At 42.7% G+C, this 21,349-nt stretch overlaps 1 protein-coding gene across 1 annotated transcript in view; it reads left to right on the forward strand.

The window, feature by feature from the left end:
- Nucleotides 1-10,541: 10,541 nt before the first annotated feature.
- The window catches only part of LOC129783035 (CDC42 small effector protein 2-like), a 62,968-nt gene continuing 52,160 nt past the window's right edge, over nt 10,542-21,349 (forward strand). Inside the window, exon 1 of the mRNA XM_055792704.1 lies at nt 10,542-11,121. The gene's annotated coding sequence lies outside the window, so the exon portion shown is untranslated. The remainder of the gene's footprint in view (nt 11,122-21,349) is intronic.

Here is a 21,349-nt window from a genome sequence, read left to right on the forward strand (position 1 = left end):
GTAAAAAATGTCTCCAGCATTCAGATATGGCAAAGTGCTGGATTGCTATTTTTGGGGGCTGCCACAAGAGGGCACAAAATTGCTACAGCGTCATTGACAACGTGGAGATTGGTCTTGGATTTACTAGAACAATCAGAAGTGGACAGGGAGACAAAGGCTGCAGTTGAAGCAGCCACATCCCTGGTTGCAGAGATGATGCCCAATAAGGTACCTTTGGTGCCATCGGATTCTCTGTCATCACCCGATTCACGAAGTCGGGGCCAGCAGGAGGAGCAGAGCGATGCCAGGTCAAGTGGGCGGAGTCAGTTCCCTTTGGGGTGGCAGGGAGATCCGGTCATTGTCCTGTTGCCTAGCTATGATCCTGAGCCATCTGTGATAGGTTTATTGGAGGAGACCTCAGGTCATGTTCAACAACCAGTCCAAATTACAGCATCGGGACCAGATCCTGCCAAATTCTGGAAAAAGATGTGGGAGCAAGCACTCATGGAAGGGGATATCGATGCTTGCAACTGCCATGGGGGGCAGGGTGTTAACCTGCCCAGTGCTTTGAAGGGATGATAATGCCCTGTGCCCCCCGCCCTCCCCCCCCCCCCCCCCCCCCCCCCGAAGTGGGGACCTTTCAACTGGGGAGTGATAAAAGAGTTAAGATCAACCTGTATACAGTATGGAATAGGCTCACCCTATGCTCTATCATTGTTATGTAGTATTTTCACAGCAGAGCTTACTGCTCATGATTGCCATACGATTGTGCAAATTATTTTGACCCCTATGCAAATGTCAATGTTTGAGTCAAATTGAAGGTGCTTGGCAAACGAGCAATCATTGATGAATTTAGAATACCCCAGGATGATCCATGTTTTGGGGCAGGGGTTCCACAATTGATGGGGGAGGCTCCAGTTAACTCTCCTCAGTTACAAGCTCACTTACATCATTTAGTCCTGCAGCAGGGAAAAGAATTGGCTCTACAAGCTTTATTGCAGGTCCTGGATCATGGTGCTCCACAATAATCATGTACCACAATAAAACAAGGCCCAAGTGAGGGGTACGTGTCATTCCTGGATAGGCTGAGAGAGTCCTTGGACAAGCAAATACAGAATGGGGCAGCGAAGGAAGCATTGTTACTTCAATTAGCTAAGGACAATGTGAATAAGGATTGTAGAAAGGTGGTTGCAGGCATGGTGAATTGTAATCCCACTTTAATAGAATTAATGGATGTATGTGGGAAGGTGGGAACCACTGCCTTCCAAATGGAGCATCTGGCAAAGACCTTTGCTGATGCAGTCAGGGTTGTCTGCTGTTACACGTGTGGGCAAGAAGGTCACCTAAAGAAGGACTGTCTAAAGAGATTGAGGCCTGGAAAGGCTGATGGCTCTGGTTTGGTATGTGGTTGATGTAACAAACCAGGGCATTTTGCAAAATACTGCAGATCTAAATCTAACACTCAAGGACATTTACTTGCAGGTGGCAACAAAAAGCAGGGAAATGGGGGGAGGAAACATATGATGATACAAATGAATCCTCCACAACAATTCCAGGCTTATGTAGCCACCTCACAGCCTGAAATTCAGGGAGCGCCAGATTGCATGTTACCACAGCAGCCACCATCACAATAGAGGATGATAAAGTACATAAGGTCCCACTGAATGCTGTGAGACCTATTGGCAGTAAATTGAGTGCACTGTTGCTTGGATGTTCTAGTGCAGGGGTCCTCAAACCTTTCAAACTGGGGACTGGTTCACTGTCCATCAGACACTGTCATGGGCCAGACTATAGTTTGGAAAAAAATGAATGAATTCCTATGCACACTGCACATATTTTTATTTGTAGTAGTGCACAAAAACAGGGAAAAGAATGCAGTGTTTTAAATGAAGAAGAATTGTAAGCAACAAAACCAAATATTTCTATGTGAACTATAAGCCTGCTTTTGGCTAATGAGATGGTCAATGTTAGGTTCCATATTTGTCACTGCCAGTCGTAGCAAGTGATGCAAGTGTTCATCAGTTAGTCTGGATCTGACTGGAGATTTCAGATGTTTCATTCAGGGAAAAAAGTCTGCTCACAGACATAGGTGCTGCCAAAGATGGTTGCAATTTGGAGTGCATGGTTCCTGAGATTATGATATGTCTCTGAGGGGAGAGATGCATAGAAATTAGTAAGGCTGCTTGATTTGAATGCATCTTTCAGCGAGTCACAAGTCTGTAGCTCGGCCAATTCCATTTGGTAAATCAGATCAACAGTTTCAATGTCAACAGAAAATGGGTTCCGGAAAAGCTGCATGTCCTGTTCATGGAGACGAAGCCCTTTAAATCTAATTTGAAACTCCTTTTGCAACATTTCTAGTACATCCATACATGTTTTGTTTGGGAATGCAGCTGCTGGTTTTTCTGCAGACAGGTTTTGAGTTGTGGGGAGATGGCAGAAGTTTTCCTCCTTTACTTGGTTAATGAGCAGGTCTAATTTGACTTGAAATGCTTTCACATGTGAATACATATCACAGATGAGCTTCCCCTTTCCTTGAAGCTGGACACTGAAATTGTTGAGTAGCTCTGTTACATCTGTCAGAAACGCAAGGTGCCATTTCCGTTCTGCATCTTTGAGCTCTGGTACTTCTTTGTTTTTAGAAAGCACAAAATCATAAACCTGTGGAAGTAACTCATAAAATCGTTTCAAAACTCTCCCTCGACTCAGCCAATGGACTTCTGTGTGGTACAGAATATCTTCATAGGCAACATTTAGCTCAGACAGAAATTCCTGACACTGTGGTTTAGTGTGTGAGATCTAATGCAGTTAACACAAGAAAGCACAATTTTCATGACAGAGTCCAGTGATTTACAACACAGGGCTTGTTGGTGGATGATGCGGTGTATGGCTATTGGATGTGAATGGCTGCGTTTGTCCATCTCTTTGTTAATGTGTGCAACCACTCCTTTCATGGACCCCACCATGCTAGGAGCACCACCAGGTGTCACACTGAATAGTTTACCCCAGTCCAGCTCCAAATCGTTCATAGTTTGGCAAACTTTCTCATGGATATCCTCTCCTGTAGTTGTTCCTTTGGTGCTTTTCAGTGCAGCAAGCTCCTCTGTGTCTTCGAAACGATCATTTGTCCCACGAATGAAAATTAGAAGTTGTGCAGAATCACGAACATCATTGCTTTTGTCGAGTGCCAATGAGAAACAGCAAAGTTTTTTTGAGGAGTTTTGCAACTGCAGATTCAAACTTTCACCCATTTCTTCAGTCCTTCGTGTAATTGCAGGTCCTGAAAGCCTCACTGTACTAAATAAATCCGCCTTCTCTGGACACATCTCTTTGGCCACAGAAAGAAGGCATTGTTTAACAAATTCTCCCTCTGTGAATGCTCTGCCAGTGCGCGCTACGAGCTTGGCAACTTGATAGCTTGCTCGAAGTGATGACATGTTGAGCTGCTTTTGCTTCACAAACGTATTTTGCTGAGTTGTCAATCCATGTTTCAGTCTTAATATTTTATCTTTTCTCACTTGTCCGACCAAAGAATCATATTTACCTTTATGTTGAGTTTCGTAGTGTCGACGCAAATTGTATTCCTTTGACACAGACACTGAATTCTGGCATATCAGACAAACAGCTTGCTCTTTGTACTCCGTGAAAAAATAATCAGAAGTCCAATTTTCTTGGAACACCCCGCACTCGGAGTCAATTGTTCTTTTTTTTTTGACATGATGGTACGCGCGCTTCCCACTGGTGCTGGCTTGCTTGTCCTGCCTGGGAGCTGGAGGGAGGGAGAGACGGGGGAGCTGCCCCCCTCGCTGATGCCGCCGCCCCCCTCCTCAGCCCGGCCGCGCAGTCCGGACAGGGTGGCTAGAGGGGACTGAAGGGACTTTACCGCGCCGGGGCTCTGGCGATTCGCCCGAGTTGGCTGGACCTCGCAGTGCAGAGGCTGCCGACTGAGCTTGCCCGGCAGAGGAGATGGGGGGAGGGGGCGGGGGGGTCTGTAAATACCGGGGACCGGGTTGAGGACCCTGGGGGGCTGTATCCGGACCGCGGGCCGTAGTTTGAGGACCCCTGGTGTTGAGTTTGTTAATTGTCTCTTTAATACTAGCATGATTTCTTTGTAGATGCTTTGTTAAACATGTTTTACAGATGTATAGGATTTTGCCTGTTATGTCGTATGATAAATTTTCAAATTCGGTGGAATCAGAAGAACCCATAGACTCAAAACAGACACTTTGTGATGATCTGGAAAACCATGCGGGTAGTCAATAAGACCAATTGTTGGGTATGTACACATTTCCCAGAATATTCAAATAAGGGGAATACCCCTTCCTGTTAACATATACTGGAATCATTTTTTGGAAAATACTTCCTTTCAAAGAGATCCAAAGATAGACCTGCAAGAATGGAACGTGGATATTCCCAGAGTAGATCTAGGAGCACAGTATATCCAACGGTGTAACCCTCCAAAAGGATTATGAAAGGCAGATTGTATGAATGAAGCCATCTTTCTAAAGAAATAAGTCATGTACAAAAATTATAGGTGTAGGAACGGCAAAAGGTCAAAATTATGCTTATGGACCTGTACCTGCAGGAAAGGGCTAGATTTGGTTATGTGAAGACAAAGCTAGGAAATCCCTACCCTCTAATTGGAGAGAAACTTTTACTTTAGGTGCATTAGTCCCAAATATAACTATTATTGAGAAGTTAAGACTGCATTCAAAAATTCTTGTCTATGTGAAGGTGCATAAACAAAGTATTGATAACCCCCTTGTGGAAAGAAATACTGGTTTCCACTCATTTGTCAGATGGTTTATTCCATGGTTAGGAGTCAGTGAATGAGAAAAAGTAATATTAAACATATAAGCAGAATTAGAAATAATTGAAAATTGGACTGCTGACACTATATTAGCTTTACAAGAAGTAGTTTTGGAAGCAGGAAAGGTAGCCTTAAAAATCTCATGGCCTTGGATATGCTATTAGCCTTACAAGGTGGAGTTTGCACCGTAATTAATACTAGTTGTTGTATTTATGTGGATCAGTCTGGGAGAGTTACTACTGATTTAGAAGAGATTTGGAAGCATACTTAAATCTTGCATGAGATCCAGAAAGATGATACCTCTTATGGATTTCAAGAAGTTTGGAATTGGCTAATGTCCTGGTTTCCTGATTTATGCCTATGGATTAAGTAGTTAATTGTAATTATTGTACTTGTGATTGTTATATTTGTATGCCTGTATGTTACATTACAATGTTATATTGCTACAGCTGAGAGGAGTTCAGAGAGAGCGGGACATACTTGATATAAGGATATATATAAATAAGTCCCAAAGAGGGAAATTGTCTAAAACCCCCAGATTCTTGAACTCCGATTTAGTGCTTAACTACATTTGCATAGAGTTTAGGTCAAGCTGACCTTCTAGAGTTGTCAAGAATGACGAATGAAGGGGCTTCCAATCAAGGGAGTCAACTTTGGGAGAGACAAAACAAAGAACACCCTATCTTCATGATGTAAGCCATGCACACTTAGACTACCTTGTTCATGTTAAACTCAGGTTAGTCAGCTCTTATGGTCTTTAGCCTTGCCCTAGAAGTGAACTATCCTTATTATAATTCTAAAAATCACACCCCCTAAGGGAAAGACCCAGGCCCACTAAAAGACCCTTCCTCAGAGAGCATGCATGGTAGTAAGATAAGTTAGGTAATGGATATGCAAATGCGTAGTCAATAAAGACCTGCCCTCTGGGCAGGGAAAGTGTGATAAGATTTTGCATATAATGTTTGTAACTTTGTACTGCAGTATGCTAGCTTTGTTTGCTAGCATCCAGACTTGTGCAACTCTGTAGTAGAACAATATCTTGTCTCAGTGTGTAAGACTGGCTTGTTGCACACTGGGAACAGACTCGCATTTTAGAGACAACAGCTGTGTATGAACACACCTGACACATCCTTGTTCTGTGAGAGGAATTGCTGTGGGGAGTAGCTCAAATCATGTGTCATAACAGGATATGATAAAAATGCCACAACTCTTTAAGAAAATACAGTGGTACTCCTAATGTGGTGTGGTGGGTTAACCTTGGCTGGATGCCAAGTGCTCACCAGGCTGCTCTATCACTTCCCCCTCCTCAACTGGACAGGGGAGAGAAAGTATGACAAAAGGCTCATGGGTCGAGATAAGGACAGAGAGAGATCACTCATCAATTATTATACAGGCAAAACAGACTCAAGTTGAGGAAATGTAATTTATTGCCAGTCAAATCAGAGTAGGATAATGAGAAATAAAAGCAAATATTAAAACACCTTCCCTTCACCCCTCCCTCCCAGGCTCAGCTTCATTCCTGGTTTCTTTACCTCCTCCCTCCAAATGGCACAGGGGGACAGGGAATATGGGTTGCAGCCACTCTCTGCCACTCCCTCCTCACACTCTTCCCCTGCTCCACTGTGGGGTCCCTCCCACAGAAGGCAGTTCTCCATGAACTTCTCCAGTGTGGGTCCCCATGGGGCCACAAGTCCTGCCAGAAGACTTGCTCCATGAGCATGGGCTCTCCATGGTGTCACAGCCTCCTTTGAGCACATCCACCTGCTCTGGCGTGGGATCCTCCACAGGCTGCAGATGGATGTTCCACTGTTAACCTCCATGGGCTGCAGGGGGACAGCCTGTCTCGCCATGGTCTTCACCACGGGCTGCAGGGGAATCTGCTCTGTTGCCTGGGGCACCTCCTCCCCCTCTTTCTTCACTGACTTTGATGTCTGCAGAGTTGTTTCTCTCGCATATTCTCATTCCTCTCTTCTGGCTTCTGTTATGCAGCAGTTTTTTCCCCTTCTTAAATATGTTATCATATAGGTGCTACCACTGTCACTGATTGTCTCAGCTTTGGCCAGCAGTGGGTCTGTCTTGGAGCCAGCTGGCACTGGTTCTGTCTGACATGGGGGCAGCTTCTGGTATCTTGCCCTGCAGCCCTCCTGGTACCAAAATCTTGCTACACAAAGCACTGTCCACATGTATTGAGTTTATGGGGATTGTTAACATGTCAGCAGGTTTGGCCTAAGATTCCTGTGATGTTCCTATAATTCACATGCTCCTGCATGAAATTTGGCCAATAAGAGCTGGAAGTTCTTACTTATGTCACGTCTTAGATGCACAATATTGAAGTGACATATTGCATGCTTGTCCTCCCCCTTCTTGGTCTATACAGTTAACAAAGCAGGAGGATATTTCTGTAGAAAGTTTTCTGTGTAAATATGCCTACTCACAAGATCTCCATTGAACTATAGTTTTCTGCATGAGCTGTTCCTCAACAGAATATCTGTTGGCATTTTTTTCTTCAGTAATACTTTGCTCCTTCTCCCATTGTTCAGGAGTGATCTTTTTTAATAAAGAAAATGAGCTTGTGGTTAGACTGAGTGGATGTACTGGGTCTGGCTGGGATGGAGTTAACTTTCTTCGTAGCAGCCCATATAGTGCTGTGCTTTGCATTTGTGGCTGGAACAGTGTTGATAATGCGCCAATGTTTTGGCTGCCTCAGGGCTTTCTCTCCATCACCTCCACCCCCAAAGGCCAGTAGGCTGGGGGTGGGCAAGAGGTTGGGAGGGGACACAGCTGGGACAGCTGACCCCAACTGACCAAAGATATTCCATACCATATGATGTCATGCTCAGCAATAAGAGCTGAGAGAAAGCAGGGGACAGGGGAGGGCACTGGTGGTTAAAGTGCTATGTGTACTGAGGCCTTGCTTCCCAGGAAGTGGCTGGACATTGCCTGCTGCTGGGAAGTAGAGACTAAATTTCCTCTTTTTTGCTTTGCTTCCACACATGGCCTTTGATTTTGTTATTAAACTGCCATTATCTCAACCTACAAGCTTGTCCATCTTTTTTTCTCCCCTGTTCTGTTGAGGAGGGGGAGGGAGGACTGGCAGTGAGCCAAGGTCAACCCACCACACTAGATCCGCACTCAAATTCTGGATTAAATTTCTGGGTTTATAATGTACTACGTGTATGACCTGAGGCAAGGTATATTGCCTCTTTATACAGCAATTTCTCATCTTGAAAGTGGAGATAATATTTTCTCTACATGACAGGATTCTTGTGAAGTATAGTTCATTAATAATAATTAGAAGCTTAAATAAAATGGTAACAATATTTGCAACAGTTCTTTGTATTCATCAGATAATGATACTCCATCATCTAATCATGTGCAAGTGAAACACCATGAGTAGGGTATAGTGCTGGGACTGGTGGTTTTCAGTGGCTGGATCTGTAAAAGGGAAGATGAGTGACTAGATCTGTGACCTGATTCAAACACCCCTCACGTGGTCCTTCAGAAGGTAATTCAGAAATAACATCTGGTACCTCAGTGGCTTAAAGGCCTCTAAGAAAAATGTCCAAAATCATAAAAGAAGTCTGTAAAAATATAAAAAAAAAAGGCAAGAGAGCAAGGAAAATCAATTGAAGTCATTGCAGGAGCACAGTCTTATGCATTGTATTTGTCAGTTGATACAGCTTTTATTAAAGACATGAAACCCATATTGTTAATAAGCCTAAATATCAGGCATATTCATATACACTAAAAACAGAGACCAAAAGTTTTTTAATAATTTTTATACTTTTCAGACTGTTTTATAACAGTTTGCTGATTTAGGTATAGACAAGGAAACTTTCTACTCTATAATCGGTCTCTGTGTCTCTATGATACTGTCCGAGTTCAGCTTAGTGGAAACTCTTCAACACTGCAACATATTCCATTTTTACCAATGCAGCTGAACCACACATAATCTGTAAAAGAAGGGCAACTAGCACACAGGTGAGATGGAGGAGGACGGCAGCTTCTTTTAATTTGGAGAACTGGAACACAAGAGAACCGAGGTGTCTCTGGGTATAGCTGCTACCAGTTCCTTGCCACTCAGTGGGGAAGATCTGATCTTGCACGTTGGTCAGATTTCATGTTTGAGTCATGCTTGCCACTTTTAGTGGCAAAGTGAAACCTTTTTTCTTCTTTTTTAAGGACAATATATGGTCCAGTCTAATGGAGTGGAATAAGGTCTGTTCAAGAGTCAGTGTAGCCTAAAATATTTTTTTTTTTGCTTTACTAACCTTTTGTTAGAATAAAAAATAGGTCAATATAACATTTTTGGAATGTGCAGCTGTGGCCTTCTGTGGTGAGAAAAGGAGGTTTGAAGATAAGAAAGTAATAAATAAGAGAATCGAGGGTTGCTCTTAGAGATAACAGGAACAAGGACAAGGCTACAAATTAGAACAAACCAGCTCAAGACTGACATAATTGTACAACTCCCTAGAAGACCCCTTGTGAGCATGCCTGGACCCTGAGGTCAACGAGTAGACATGGTGAAGATGACTATGGATCACTGCTAGAGACCCCTAAATGATCACCGACTTATTTCATGATGCGTGTGCAGAGTGTATTAGCATATATTAGCCTATATATGATGATTCTGGGAAATATAATGAATATGGAAATGGTTTAATGAATATGTATAACTCAAACACTATATAACCTATGTGATTTCGGGCGATGGGTGCACTCAGCTTTGTGAAACTATTTGCATGTGTGCCCAGCGCTGCAACAAAGAATGCCTGCTTTCTAAAACTCCAAAATGAGTCTTAGAGTTTCTCTGCTGACTTTTACGGTAACATAGTGGTGCAATACCTATTTTGAATCAGTAAGAGCTATGGGTGTGGAGAAGTCAACAGGAGCCCTAATCATTCTAAGTCAGGCTCGTATTGCTGCCATAGACTGAAATCATAATCCTATAAGGGGAATAAGTAAGGTGGGAAAGGTTGTCAACTTACAGAGAGGGTTTGCTGCTGTAAATAGCCTGAGATCACATGCCAGAGCATTTTGTCATCATTTTTCTTTTCTTGAAGGTCTGACCTGGATCATATCAATTCTCATTAATGTATTTCACATGTCTCTCAAGGCCTTATGAATGCCAGAACAGAATTAACTGTTTTTTATGCTAACTGTCCTGTGATGTGCAATTTCCTGACAAAGCAAAGGTGAGCATCTGAGCAGGTAAGATGACTCCCTCCTCTCCTTCCTCCAGATTCTTTTCTCTCAATTGACTTCAGGAGGAATCTGGAATGCTGGCTTTACCCAGCTCCCTAACTTTATGGACCTGAAAGGAGAGGAATCCTACTTAGGGAGAAGGATTCTCCTGGCTGGACACGGAAAGCTCTCTGGTAGACAGGGAGAGTTTGTCCCCAGGACCACCCATGCATGGCACCAGCTGAAGTCTTATTTCCCAGATGGCTCAAGTGCCCTATTAAGATGATTTCAGAAAACAGGATGAGGCAGATGCGAGGAAGCTCTAGGAGTGCCTTGCTGACCAGGGCCTGTGGTGATGAGAGCTGTGTAGGAGGAACATACCCCACATAACTGAGCATAGCTAAGGTGGACCTGCCAGGCCTGCTCCCACTGGCTGACCCACCGCCGCTCCCTGACCCAACTCACCGCCCCAGGCTGGCAGCAAGGGGCCGCAGAAACGACTATATACCCTAGGCCACCCCATCCAGCTGCCCCCAGCGGGGCTCGTGCAGCGCCCCGGCGGTGCCGCGCGCGGCGCCAGAGGGTGCTGCGGTGCCGGCGGCTGCCTCGCCGGGCCCTGGCGCTGCGGCCATGTCCGGCGCCGGTTTGAAAGTGCGGCAGCAGAGGAGCGGGTTGTATATAAAGGCTGACAGACTAAAACAACTGCTTTAGTTGATTAGTCTCCTTTGTTTCTTATCTTCTTCGTCGTGCTGATGAGCCCAGGTGGTAGCGTGGAGCGAACCGGCCTGGTGGATCCGTTCCCATCGCTGCACTAGCGCCGCTGAGGTCGCCATTTTTACCTCCTCCCAGACCCTCCCGGCTGGGCTCGCCGTGCCGCGGAGGGAAGGCGCTTCGCCGGCGGCAGCAGACAGTGTACGGAGCTTAGCTGCGGCAGGGGAGTCGGCCGGGAGGGCGAAGACACACTAGCGCCGTTCCTGCCCGTTGCGTATGACCGCCCGGTCGTCGCCAGTTTCCTCCATTGATTTTGTCTCCGTCCTCCTCTTGGAGGGGTCCCAAGCGCCGTGGGGAGGGGGCACGGGACTCCCGAAAGGAGGGGAAGAAGGTGCTGAGGAGAAGCGGACAAAGAGAGGCTGCCACTGCGGACAGTGGTGAGTAACCGGGACAGGGATTTGGGTTGCCCCGTCAGCCCAGTCGGCGGTTTTACCACCCCCTCCTTCCCCCGTGAGCCCGAGGAGAGGCCTGCCTGCCATCAGGGGTACCACTGGGGCTGGATTGGGCCGGGGGGTGTGAAGCAGGTACCTGCGGCCGGCGGCGAGTCGGGCTGTGCCTCGGGCACCAGAACTGGGCACTCCCTTTTCCCTTGGACCGGGGGGCTTGGGTTTCTGCCGGCTCCCCGCCCGCGGAGCGAAGCAGGGGGGCAGCCCTGGCAATCTCTCCCCGTGGAGTCCCCAGCCTGCAGGCGGCAGCTCTTTACCGATGAGCCCACTGGTATCTTCCGTACTACAAGGCCTTAGCCCTGCGGCTGGGCTGGGCGAGGAGCGACGGCGGAGCGGCCGAGGCCCAGGTGAGGCGTTATGAGAACAGCCTCCTTGCAGGGGTACCTACCCTCAGAACAGGTAGGGTCTTTGTCAGCAGTGCGGTGAGCAATACTGTTGAGTCGTTTTAAAAACTGTTCTCTTAGGACACTCTTAAAACCAAAAGTAATCCCCCGCCTCCTACCCACCCCACTCGCCTCCTGCTCCCGCTCCCGTTTCACTACCCTATGTCACATGAGATTATCTTAAAACTTCACATTTTAAAATAATCTCGGATAGTTGTCATCTGTAAAGTCAACCTACCAGAATTCATTTCCCTCCCATACAAAATGTGTAATGGTTCACATAAATGTACAAAAATAGACATAGTAAAATAGACGCAGCTCAGTCCAGCGCATAAATGTTTCATCTTTACCAAGCACAGTGAATCTTTTGAAATGTAATTTATGTCCAAGGAGCAATGTCTCAATCACGCTGAAAATTAAACTGATTTGAAGAATCAGTCAGCAATATACAGGCAAGCGGAGGTTATCTTTATTCAGCAGCGCCGGGTGCATGGGGGATTGCTCCACCAAAGTCATGCACACCGAGGGGACTTTTCAGTCCCCCCTTTATACAAGCAACTCATACCTATTCATTAGTTTTCCAAGAAATCGTTTACATATTCATTACAATTCTGAGAATTCATTTACATATCTCGTGCCTGCGCAATGTCCTTGAGGAGTTGTCTCTACGCAGACTCTATTCCTCAGCGGCCGTGTTTAAAGTCTCCATCTTCGCCACGTTGCATGTACAACAGGAATCTAAGACCAAATGTCCCTTTTTAAAGATAACCAACCCAAGGACTTAGCAGTCTGTGCATCCGTCATGTGGCAATGAGGGTCCTTGGACATCTCCTGACTTTTAACTAAACATAGGTGCGTCATCCTTTACATAAGTGGTACAGCATTCACTGTTCATTCCCCCCTTTTCTAACAGCTATTGTAAATTCTTTTACAAATACAGAAAATCATCATATCTTATGATCATTCTTTGACAGCACCAAACAAAACGTTGAAGTAATATACATATTAATATTCCTAAAACTACTATAATAAGTATTATAACAAAAGCATGCTTTAACCATTCTAAATTAGGTAACCACGAAGTCAGTTTGTTCCATATAGCTTCAAAACTGCATGAGAAATTGTATTTAGTAATTTCATGCAAAATCTGAACCTTGTTCCATATCTTATGGATGTCTGTTTCAATTTGATTACTTTGGTCTATGTATACATAACAACTTTGATTTATTATCATACATACTCCTCCTTCCTTTAAGGTAATTAAGTCTAGGGCCATTCTGTTTTGAATTACCACCTTACTCAAAGATTTTACTTTCTGGTTCAATCAGCTGATTGCATCTGTCGTTAGATTAAACATTTGTTCAATTTCTGCAGACATGTTTACTACAGTCTTTTCTAATTTACTAACTCCTAACCATGGGATAAACCCCCTAACAAAACTGTGGTATCCAGTATGTCTCACAACAATGGGGTTTTCACTTCTCTTAACACGTCTCCAGACATTATGATAGATTCCTGGAGGTGGAGACATTTGGTTATAAATTCGATCTTGGGTGGTTAAGTATCCTACGGTACACATACCTGACCATCCTGGGGGAAGTTGTTTCCTGCTAAATCCATCCCCACATAACCACCAATAACCTTGGGGAAGTTTGCAAGGTCCATGTGTTGCAGTTAAATTTGCTCCTAAGAATCTCCCTGCTTTATACCAGCCATAAGCCCAATTAGCATCTTGTCCTGATGGATTGTGACCTTGTAATTGGGTATTATTACAAAAATCTATTACTGTTATGTTTCTAATTTGATCCACGTTCCAATTTCCTACATAGATGGTAGTCTTATTTATCCAATAATCATTCCATCCATCAGATTGTGATCAAGTGTTTTGCCCTGGATTCCCAGGGCATGGTCCTCCTGTTTTACTTTGAGCTTTCCAATGGCAGTTATTATCACTTTTCATAAATACTGTGGTGGTTAGGTTTAATATTTGTAAATCAAATCTAGGACCCAACTTATACGTTTTGTCATCATATAGACAGTATCCTTTACCATTGCCTGGCTTTTTCCAAAAGTCTGGCCATGTAGGCCGTTTGCCATCTAGAGAATTCCAGTTTTGGGAGGCCACCCCATACAGGGGTGTTACCAGGCCTCCCTTAGGAAGAGAGGTACATATCCAACATTCCTTAGCTTTCAAAACTGCAATGTATCCTCTTTATATATTCCATTATTTTTTAAATAATACACTTAAATGGTTGACATTTAGCTATGAGGCTGAAGGTTGAATCTGAAAATAAATTCTGTTGTTTGTTCAGTATCCTTTTAGATCACAACTTTTGTCTTCTATTGTATATAGCAAATTTATCTTTTTATAAGAGTTATATCTCTTTATAGAGATGTATTGTTTTTACACATTGTTTCTGTTTAGAATAAGTCTTTGAAAATATGCAAAAGCACAGCATAAGCATGAAACTGTAAATACATTACAAGACTGTCCAATTCTGTGTTTACATAGTCTGAACAGCTATTTAAAGCTATTATACACTGCAAAACTTCTCACTATACAGTTTCAATTTCCATACCATCCTTTCTGTTGAGCATACTTACAGGTCATATTCTGCTAGAGGCAATTTGAAAACATCAAATACTTCCTTATTCTTCATTAAGTAAACTGAATGCAAGTAGGATACAAAGCACTGAAAGGAAAATAAAAGTATTTTACAAAAAAAGAAATTATTAATTCAGTTACCAACACATGAAACTAACATTCTGCTGTTGCTCTAAATACAAAGTAGAATTCTACCATTAAATGTTCTAACATTGATTTCAAACTGAAATTCTTTTAACTAATACCCATCATCCAAAATTTCAGTACTACAGAAGTGATGTGTCTTCAAGTATTCAAGTATTTCATTAAAAGCACATTAATTGGCTGAATTTACCAGTGGTATGTCATTTTATTTTCACTAGAAAGAAAATATAGCAAATTAGTCATAAGGAAACATTATTGGGTTTTTTCTACCAGTTTTTCTGAATGTTGTTATGCTATGATGACATCTGAATTACATGGAAGCAAGATGACACTGTATTGCTATCAGTCTGAGGTGTCCTGACTTAATCTTGGCCACTAACAGAAGTGATTCAACTCAATGTAGCTGTCTTTCACTGTAGCCTAGAAAAATTCACATTACCTTGCATTTGCCATCAGCTAACCACATACACGCAGTCAGTGAATGCAACTCAGCTGACCAACAGAAATTCACTATACAACATTTACTAAAGTCCAATCTTGAAGTTTCAATTAATCCCAGACTTTCACTATAGAAAACTGGAAGCACTGCATAACAGAATAACTAACTTAATCTTGTGTTATTTTTTCCCTCCATCCTTCCCAAAAGGAAAGATTCTTTTTCTTCTATTAGGCATCTTCTCATCTTCTTTCATTTACATAGTCTATTTCTGCCTATCATCAGCTCATTTCTTAAAATAACCATTTCTGTCATCACTGATAGTACTAGATAAATCTAATTACAGTTTATTCCTTTTCAAACTGCAGTAAAAGAAAAAAAGCTAAAAAACCCACTTTATAAAATTTCATAGCTCTTTCTTGCTGCCAAAGCAGGGTGATGTTCTGATAAATTACATTCATTAGTCAGTAAGTTGCATTGTTTTTTCCAATGTAGTAGTCTGTGGTTTTTGTTTTGGGGCATCAGTTGAGAGAAGTCAAATCAGCCACCTATTCCTCTTTTTATTCACTAAGGGCATTCTGAGATGGCCTCTTGTGGTCTGACGTGTAATACTACAAACTTATTTTTTCTTTTCTCCCCCTCCCCCCCATCTAAAAATGATTCTTTAAATCTATTAAGCAAGAATTCAGAGTAGTTCGTATCACTAGTACAAGCACTTGCTGATACATGGGCTTAATCTGATCTCCCAATAGTGCTGTAAAATAACATGTGATGTTATCCATAGAGAGTATTACAGAGACATACAGAGTATTTAAGATACAAATGTATGAAATATGTTTCACTCAGACATAAAGGTTTGTCTTGCCTTTCCATGGCTACATCTCACCATCTAGTAGCAGCAAAATCTGCACATTCCTTTGTTAGCATCTAGAGGCAGCAAATCTGGAAGTAAACAAACTTTTAAAACATCTGCAGTTTAAAAACTCTTTGCATGTTTACTGGTTCTTTTATTTAAATATTGTGTTGTAAATGAAGCATGGGTTGCTTTGGTGTTTGGTGGTGGGTTTTTTTCAAAAGATAAAGTTGCTGAAGATTTGAGAGTAAAACAATTTCTAACTCTCTAAAAGCTGATGCCAGAATGTTTCTGATGCTGTTCTTTTTTAACAACTGTGTCTTTCATCTCCCTGCTAGAAATAACAAAGAAAAGCAGAAGAAAACAAACAAACAAAAGAAAATGTGTTCTTAAGTTAATTTAATACTGTTGATTTACCACAGACTTAATTTAGAAGAGTCTTGGCTAGTGTGAAACCACTACAAAAAAACCATATAAGTATACGCAAACTTTTTCCCCCCAGTTTAAAAAGTTTGACGTAAAAACTATTCACACAGCACATGTATGCAGCAAAAATTAACTACCCAAAATAATAGCAACAATACAACATAAAAACTGTAATATTTTAAGAATCAGAAAAGATCCTTACGCTTCTGTCATTTGTAGCCTAATTTCTGACACATGCCAAAACTCCTGATGACTTGGAGAGATGAAGAGGCACATGATGGAAGGCAATAGTTGAAGCAACCACCAGATGGCTTGAAACATAAACTGTGCCTCATGCCACTGCCCAGAATACAATGGTTGCTTCCACCATTTTAAGCACATGGTGCTTGTCTTGGAAGGTTTATGGAAGTGTGATATAGTCAGTCTGCCAGGCCTCCCCATATTTATATTTCAGCCATCGTCCTCCATACCAGAGAGGCTTTAACCACATGGCTTGCTTAATTGCAGCACATGCTTCACATTCATGAATGACCTGTGTGATACTGTCCATGGTTAAGTCCACCTCTCGATCACAAGCCCATCTATAGGTTGCACCTCTTCCTTGATGGCCTGAAGTGTCATGGGCCCATCACGCTATAAGTAATTCACCCTTATGTTGCCAGTCCAGGTCCTCCTGTGCTACCTTAATCATAGCAGCCTGATCTATCTGCTGTTTCTTTTGATGTTCTTTAGTGGCCCGACTCTTGGGTATGTGAGCATCTATGTGATGTACCTTTACAACCGGGTTCTCCACCCAAGTAGCAATATCTTGCCACAATGCGACAGCCCAAATGGGTTTACCTCTGTGCTGCCTGTTACTCTGCTTCCACAACTGCAACCACCCCCACAGGGCATTTGCCACCATCCATGAGTCAGTATAGAGGCAAAGTATTGGCCATTTTAGTTGTTCAGCAATGTCTAAAGCCAGCTGCTTTCACCTCTGCAAACTGGCTCGATTCACCTTCTCCTTCAGCAGTTTCTGTGACTTGTCATAGGGGGGGCCTTCCACCTCCGATGCTTTCCTACAATATGACAGGACCTGCTGCGGGCATTTCGGGCGAGCGGGAGTCAGATTCAAATACTCACAGAGTTCAAGATCTGATCCGTTTATTGTACAAACCAGGTAGACTTTTATAAGGCATTCTATAAGCGTGCAATAATGTGGTTGGCTATTTTACAAGCGTATAATAATATGATTGGTTAACAATTGTTTACTGGGAAGATTTCTGTTTCTGCTTGTTCTGGCATGTAGGCTCCTTTCTGCGGTTTCCCAGCTCCTCTTATCACGTCCCGTTGGCCTTGGTTTTGAGCAAACATCTGCAATTTGCTCCTTTTTCTTCATCCCACTGTTCTGGCCGTGACCTCGTCTTATTTCTTCAGTATTTTTCCACTTGCTTCAGAGTTCAGCATAATCATTCAATACAGCAAGAGCCCCAACACCTCCCCCTTTCTTTTTAAATACAGCATTAATACTGCGTTCCACACAGCTCTGAAAACATTGTAAAAGGCAAGGCACTAAAAGTAACAAAAGAATAACAAACAACAATATAGACAGACCTTGTTTCAATAAATCCCTCAACCACCCTCAATTCTTGTTGAGGTAAATAAATTGATACATTTAAACGGTAAATCAACTGTTGCAAAAAATACGTATTTTTAACAAGTGTAGTATTCCACCAGGTACAGTTATCACTAAAGCCAAAATTCGTGTCATTATACTTCTTATCTAACCAACCCCAATATGATTGATTTATAGCCGTATAGTTTACTCCCAAAGGCTCAAAAGCTAGTTCAAAGCAGAAACGCATTTCTTGTAGGTGACATCTGAAGCACCTTTTTTTTTCTTTTTTTTTCCTTTTTTTTTCTTTTTTTTTCTTTTTTTTTCTTTTTTCTTTTTTTTCCTTTTTTTTCTTTCTTTTTTCTTTCTTTTTTTTTCTTTTTTTTTTCTTTTTTCTTTCTTTTTTTCTTTTTTCTTTTTTTTCCTTTTTTTCTTTCTTTTTTTCTTTTTTTCTTTTTTCTTTTTTTTTCTTTTTTCTTTCTTTTTTCTTTTTTTCTTTCTTTTTTTCTTTTTTCTTTTTTTTTCCTTTTTTTCTTTTTTTTCTTTTTTTCTTTTTTCTTTCTTTTTTCTTTTTTTCTTTCTTTTTCTTTTTTCTTTTTTTTCCTTTTTTTCTTTCTTTTTTCTTTCTTTTTTTTCTTTTTCTTTTTTTTCTTTTTTCTTTCTTTTTTTTTTTTTCTTTCTTTTTTTCTTTTTTCTTTTTTTTTTCCTTTTTTTCTTTCTTTTTTTCTTTCTTTTTTTTCTTTTTTTTTTCTTTTTTCTTTCTTTTTTTTCTTTTTTTTCTTTCTTTTTTCTTTTTTCTTTTTTTTTCCTTTTTCTTTCTTTTTTTTCTTTCTTTTTTTTCTTTTTTCTTTTTTTTTCTTTTTTCTTTCTTTTTTTCTTTATTTTTTTTCTTTCTTTTTTTTTCTTTTTTCTTTTTTTTTTTTTTCCTTTTTTTTTTCCTTTTTTTTTTTTTTGGGGGGGGGGGGGGGGGTTGTAATCAAGTCCGTATTTTTCCTTGAGAAGCTTAAGCTGTTCCTCTTGTTTCAGGAGAGTTTCCAACTCTGATTCGTCGAATAGGTCCGTATTTCCCAAATAAATCATACATTTCCTCCGCTGTGATTTTATACGGCAGGTTCCGAATATAAAGGATCCCATTGACCTCTGGGGGCAGCCAGATGTTAGCTCGCTTGGCCGCTTGCATCGCCATGGCGCCGATCGGAGCGGGGGGGGGGTGCCGCCTTGGAGAGAAACCGCGACCGGGACGGGGCCTGCCGGGCCGCACGCCGCCGCTCGCCGCTTGTTCCTTTTCAGGACACCAGGGTGGTAATTGCGCGACCATACCCCGTACAGCTCGATACGTGCGAGCCAAAGTCTTTACCCCCTTAGTCCCAACTTGCACAGATTCCCATAAGTCCTCTCCTACTTTCTTCCATGTTTCATTATTATATACATCTTGCGTAGAAGCAAGGTAACCACGGCGGCGACTCCAACATAGCAGATCAACTACTGCCTGCCGTGAGACTGGCGTTTCAGTTTTTTCTGCCAGTTTCATCAAACTGTCTACGGTTGCTTTTTCCACCACTGATGCAGTGATTCCCATCCTGCTTAAATTTCCTGACTCACCGGTCAGCCGTGCACGTTCCGCCTTTCTTCGGGCGCCCAGCTCTCTCTCCGCTGGCAGCAGGATCCTCGCCGGCTCCGCAGCTCGTAACACGATCCTTAATGAATCCTCCTGACCTTTTAACCGATCCTGTCGACCCTCATCGGATCACGTCGGGGGTCACCAGATGCTGCGGGCATTTCGGGCGAGCGGGAGTCAGATTCAAATACTCACAGAGTTCAAGATCTGATCCGTTTATTGTACAAACCAGGTAAACTTTTATAAGGCATTCTATAAGCGTGCAATAATGTGGTTGGCTATTTTACAAGCGTATAATAATATGATTGGTTAACAATTGTTTACTGGGAAGATTTCTGTTTCTGCTTGTTCTGGCATGTAGGCTCCTTTCTGCGGTTTCCCAGCTCCTCTTATCACGTCCCGTTGGCCTTGGTTTTGAGCAAACATCTGCAATTTGCTCCTTTTTCTTCATCCCACTGTTCTGGCCGTAACCTCGTCTTATTTCTTCAGTATTTTTCCACTTGCTTCAGAGTTCAGCATAATCATTCAATACAGCAAGAGCCCCAACAAGGACCCATCAGTAAACAAGGCATATTGCTGTTCATTTTCTGCCAATTTATTATATAGTAGGGCCTCTTCAGCATGCATCACCTTATGTGGTGACAATCTGAAATCTTTGCCTTCTGGCCAGTCCATGATCACTTCCAAGATTCCTGGATGACTGGGATTTCCTATTCAAGGTCACTGTGTGATCAGTGTGACCCACTTGCTCCATGTATCATCAGTTGCGTGATGTGTAGAGAAGACCCTCCCTTTAAACATCCAGCCCAGCACTGGTAACTGGGGTGCCAGGAGGAGCTGCGCTTCAGTACCAATCACTTCCAAAGCAGCTCAAACCCTTTCATAAGCTGCCAATATCTCTTTTTCAGTTGGAATATAGTGGGCCTTGGATCCTCTGTATCCCCAACTCCAAAAGCCCAAGGGTCGACCTCGAGATTCCCCTGGTGCTTTCTGTCAGAGGCTCCAGGTAAGGCCATTCTCCCTGGCTGTAGTGTAGAGCACAGTTTTTACATTTTGCCCAGTCCAGACTGGCCCAAGCACTACTGCTTGAACTATCACCTGTTTTATCTGTTCAAAGGCTTGTCATTGCTCAGGGCCCCGTTTAAAATCTTTCTTCTTCTGGGTGACTTGACAGAGAGAGCTTATAATCAGACTGTAGTTTGGAATGTGCATTCTCCAAATGTCTAAGAAAGCCTTTGTTTCTTTCTTATTAATTGGTGGAGATGTTGCTGTTATTTTGTTGATCGCATCCACTGGGATTTCTCGACATCCACCTTGACATTTTATTCCCAAAAACTTGGTCTCCTGTGCCGGTCCCTTGACCTTACTTTCTTTTATGGCAAAACTGTCTTTCAGAAGGATTTGGACTATTTTCTTCCTTTTCTTAAAAGTTTCTGCTGTTGCATTGCCCCACATGGTGATGTCATCAATGTATTGCAGCTGTTCCAGAGCTTCACCCTTCTCCAGTGCAGCCTGGATCAGTCCATGGCAGATGGCAGGGCTGTTTCCACCCCTGGGGCAGTCGATTCCAGGTGTATTGGATGCCCCTCCAAGTGAAAGCGACCTGTAGTCTGCACTCCACAGCCAAAAGGATTGAGAAAAATGCATTTGCGATATCAGTGGTGGCATATCACTTGGCTGCCTTTGTTTGCAGTTCATATTGAAGTTCTAGCATGTCTGGCACGGCAGCACTCAGCGATGGTGTGAATTATTTCAGGCCACAATAGTCTACTGTTAGTCTCCATTCTCCATTAGACTTTTGCACTGGCCATATGGGGCTGTTAAAGGGTGAGGGGGTCCTGCTGATCACTCCTTGACTCTCCAGTCAGTGAATCAGCTTATGGATGGGAATCCCTGAGTCTTGTTTTGTGCAATATTGCTGCCAGTGCACCACTGTGGTAGTGATCGGCACAGTACTTGTTCTTCTTCGACCTTCAGCAACCCCATAACAGAAGGATCCTCCAAGAGACCAGGAAAGGTAGAGAGCTGCTCAGTTTCCTCCATCTCCAAGGCAGCTATACCGCAAGACCACCAGTACCCTTCTGGTTCTTTGAAATA

The sequence above is a fragment of the Falco peregrinus genome, chromosome W (genome assembly GCF_023634155.1).
Source record: "Falco peregrinus isolate bFalPer1 chromosome W, bFalPer1.pri, whole genome shotgun sequence".
NCBI lineage: Eukaryota > Metazoa > Chordata > Aves > Falconiformes > Falconidae > Falco > Falco peregrinus.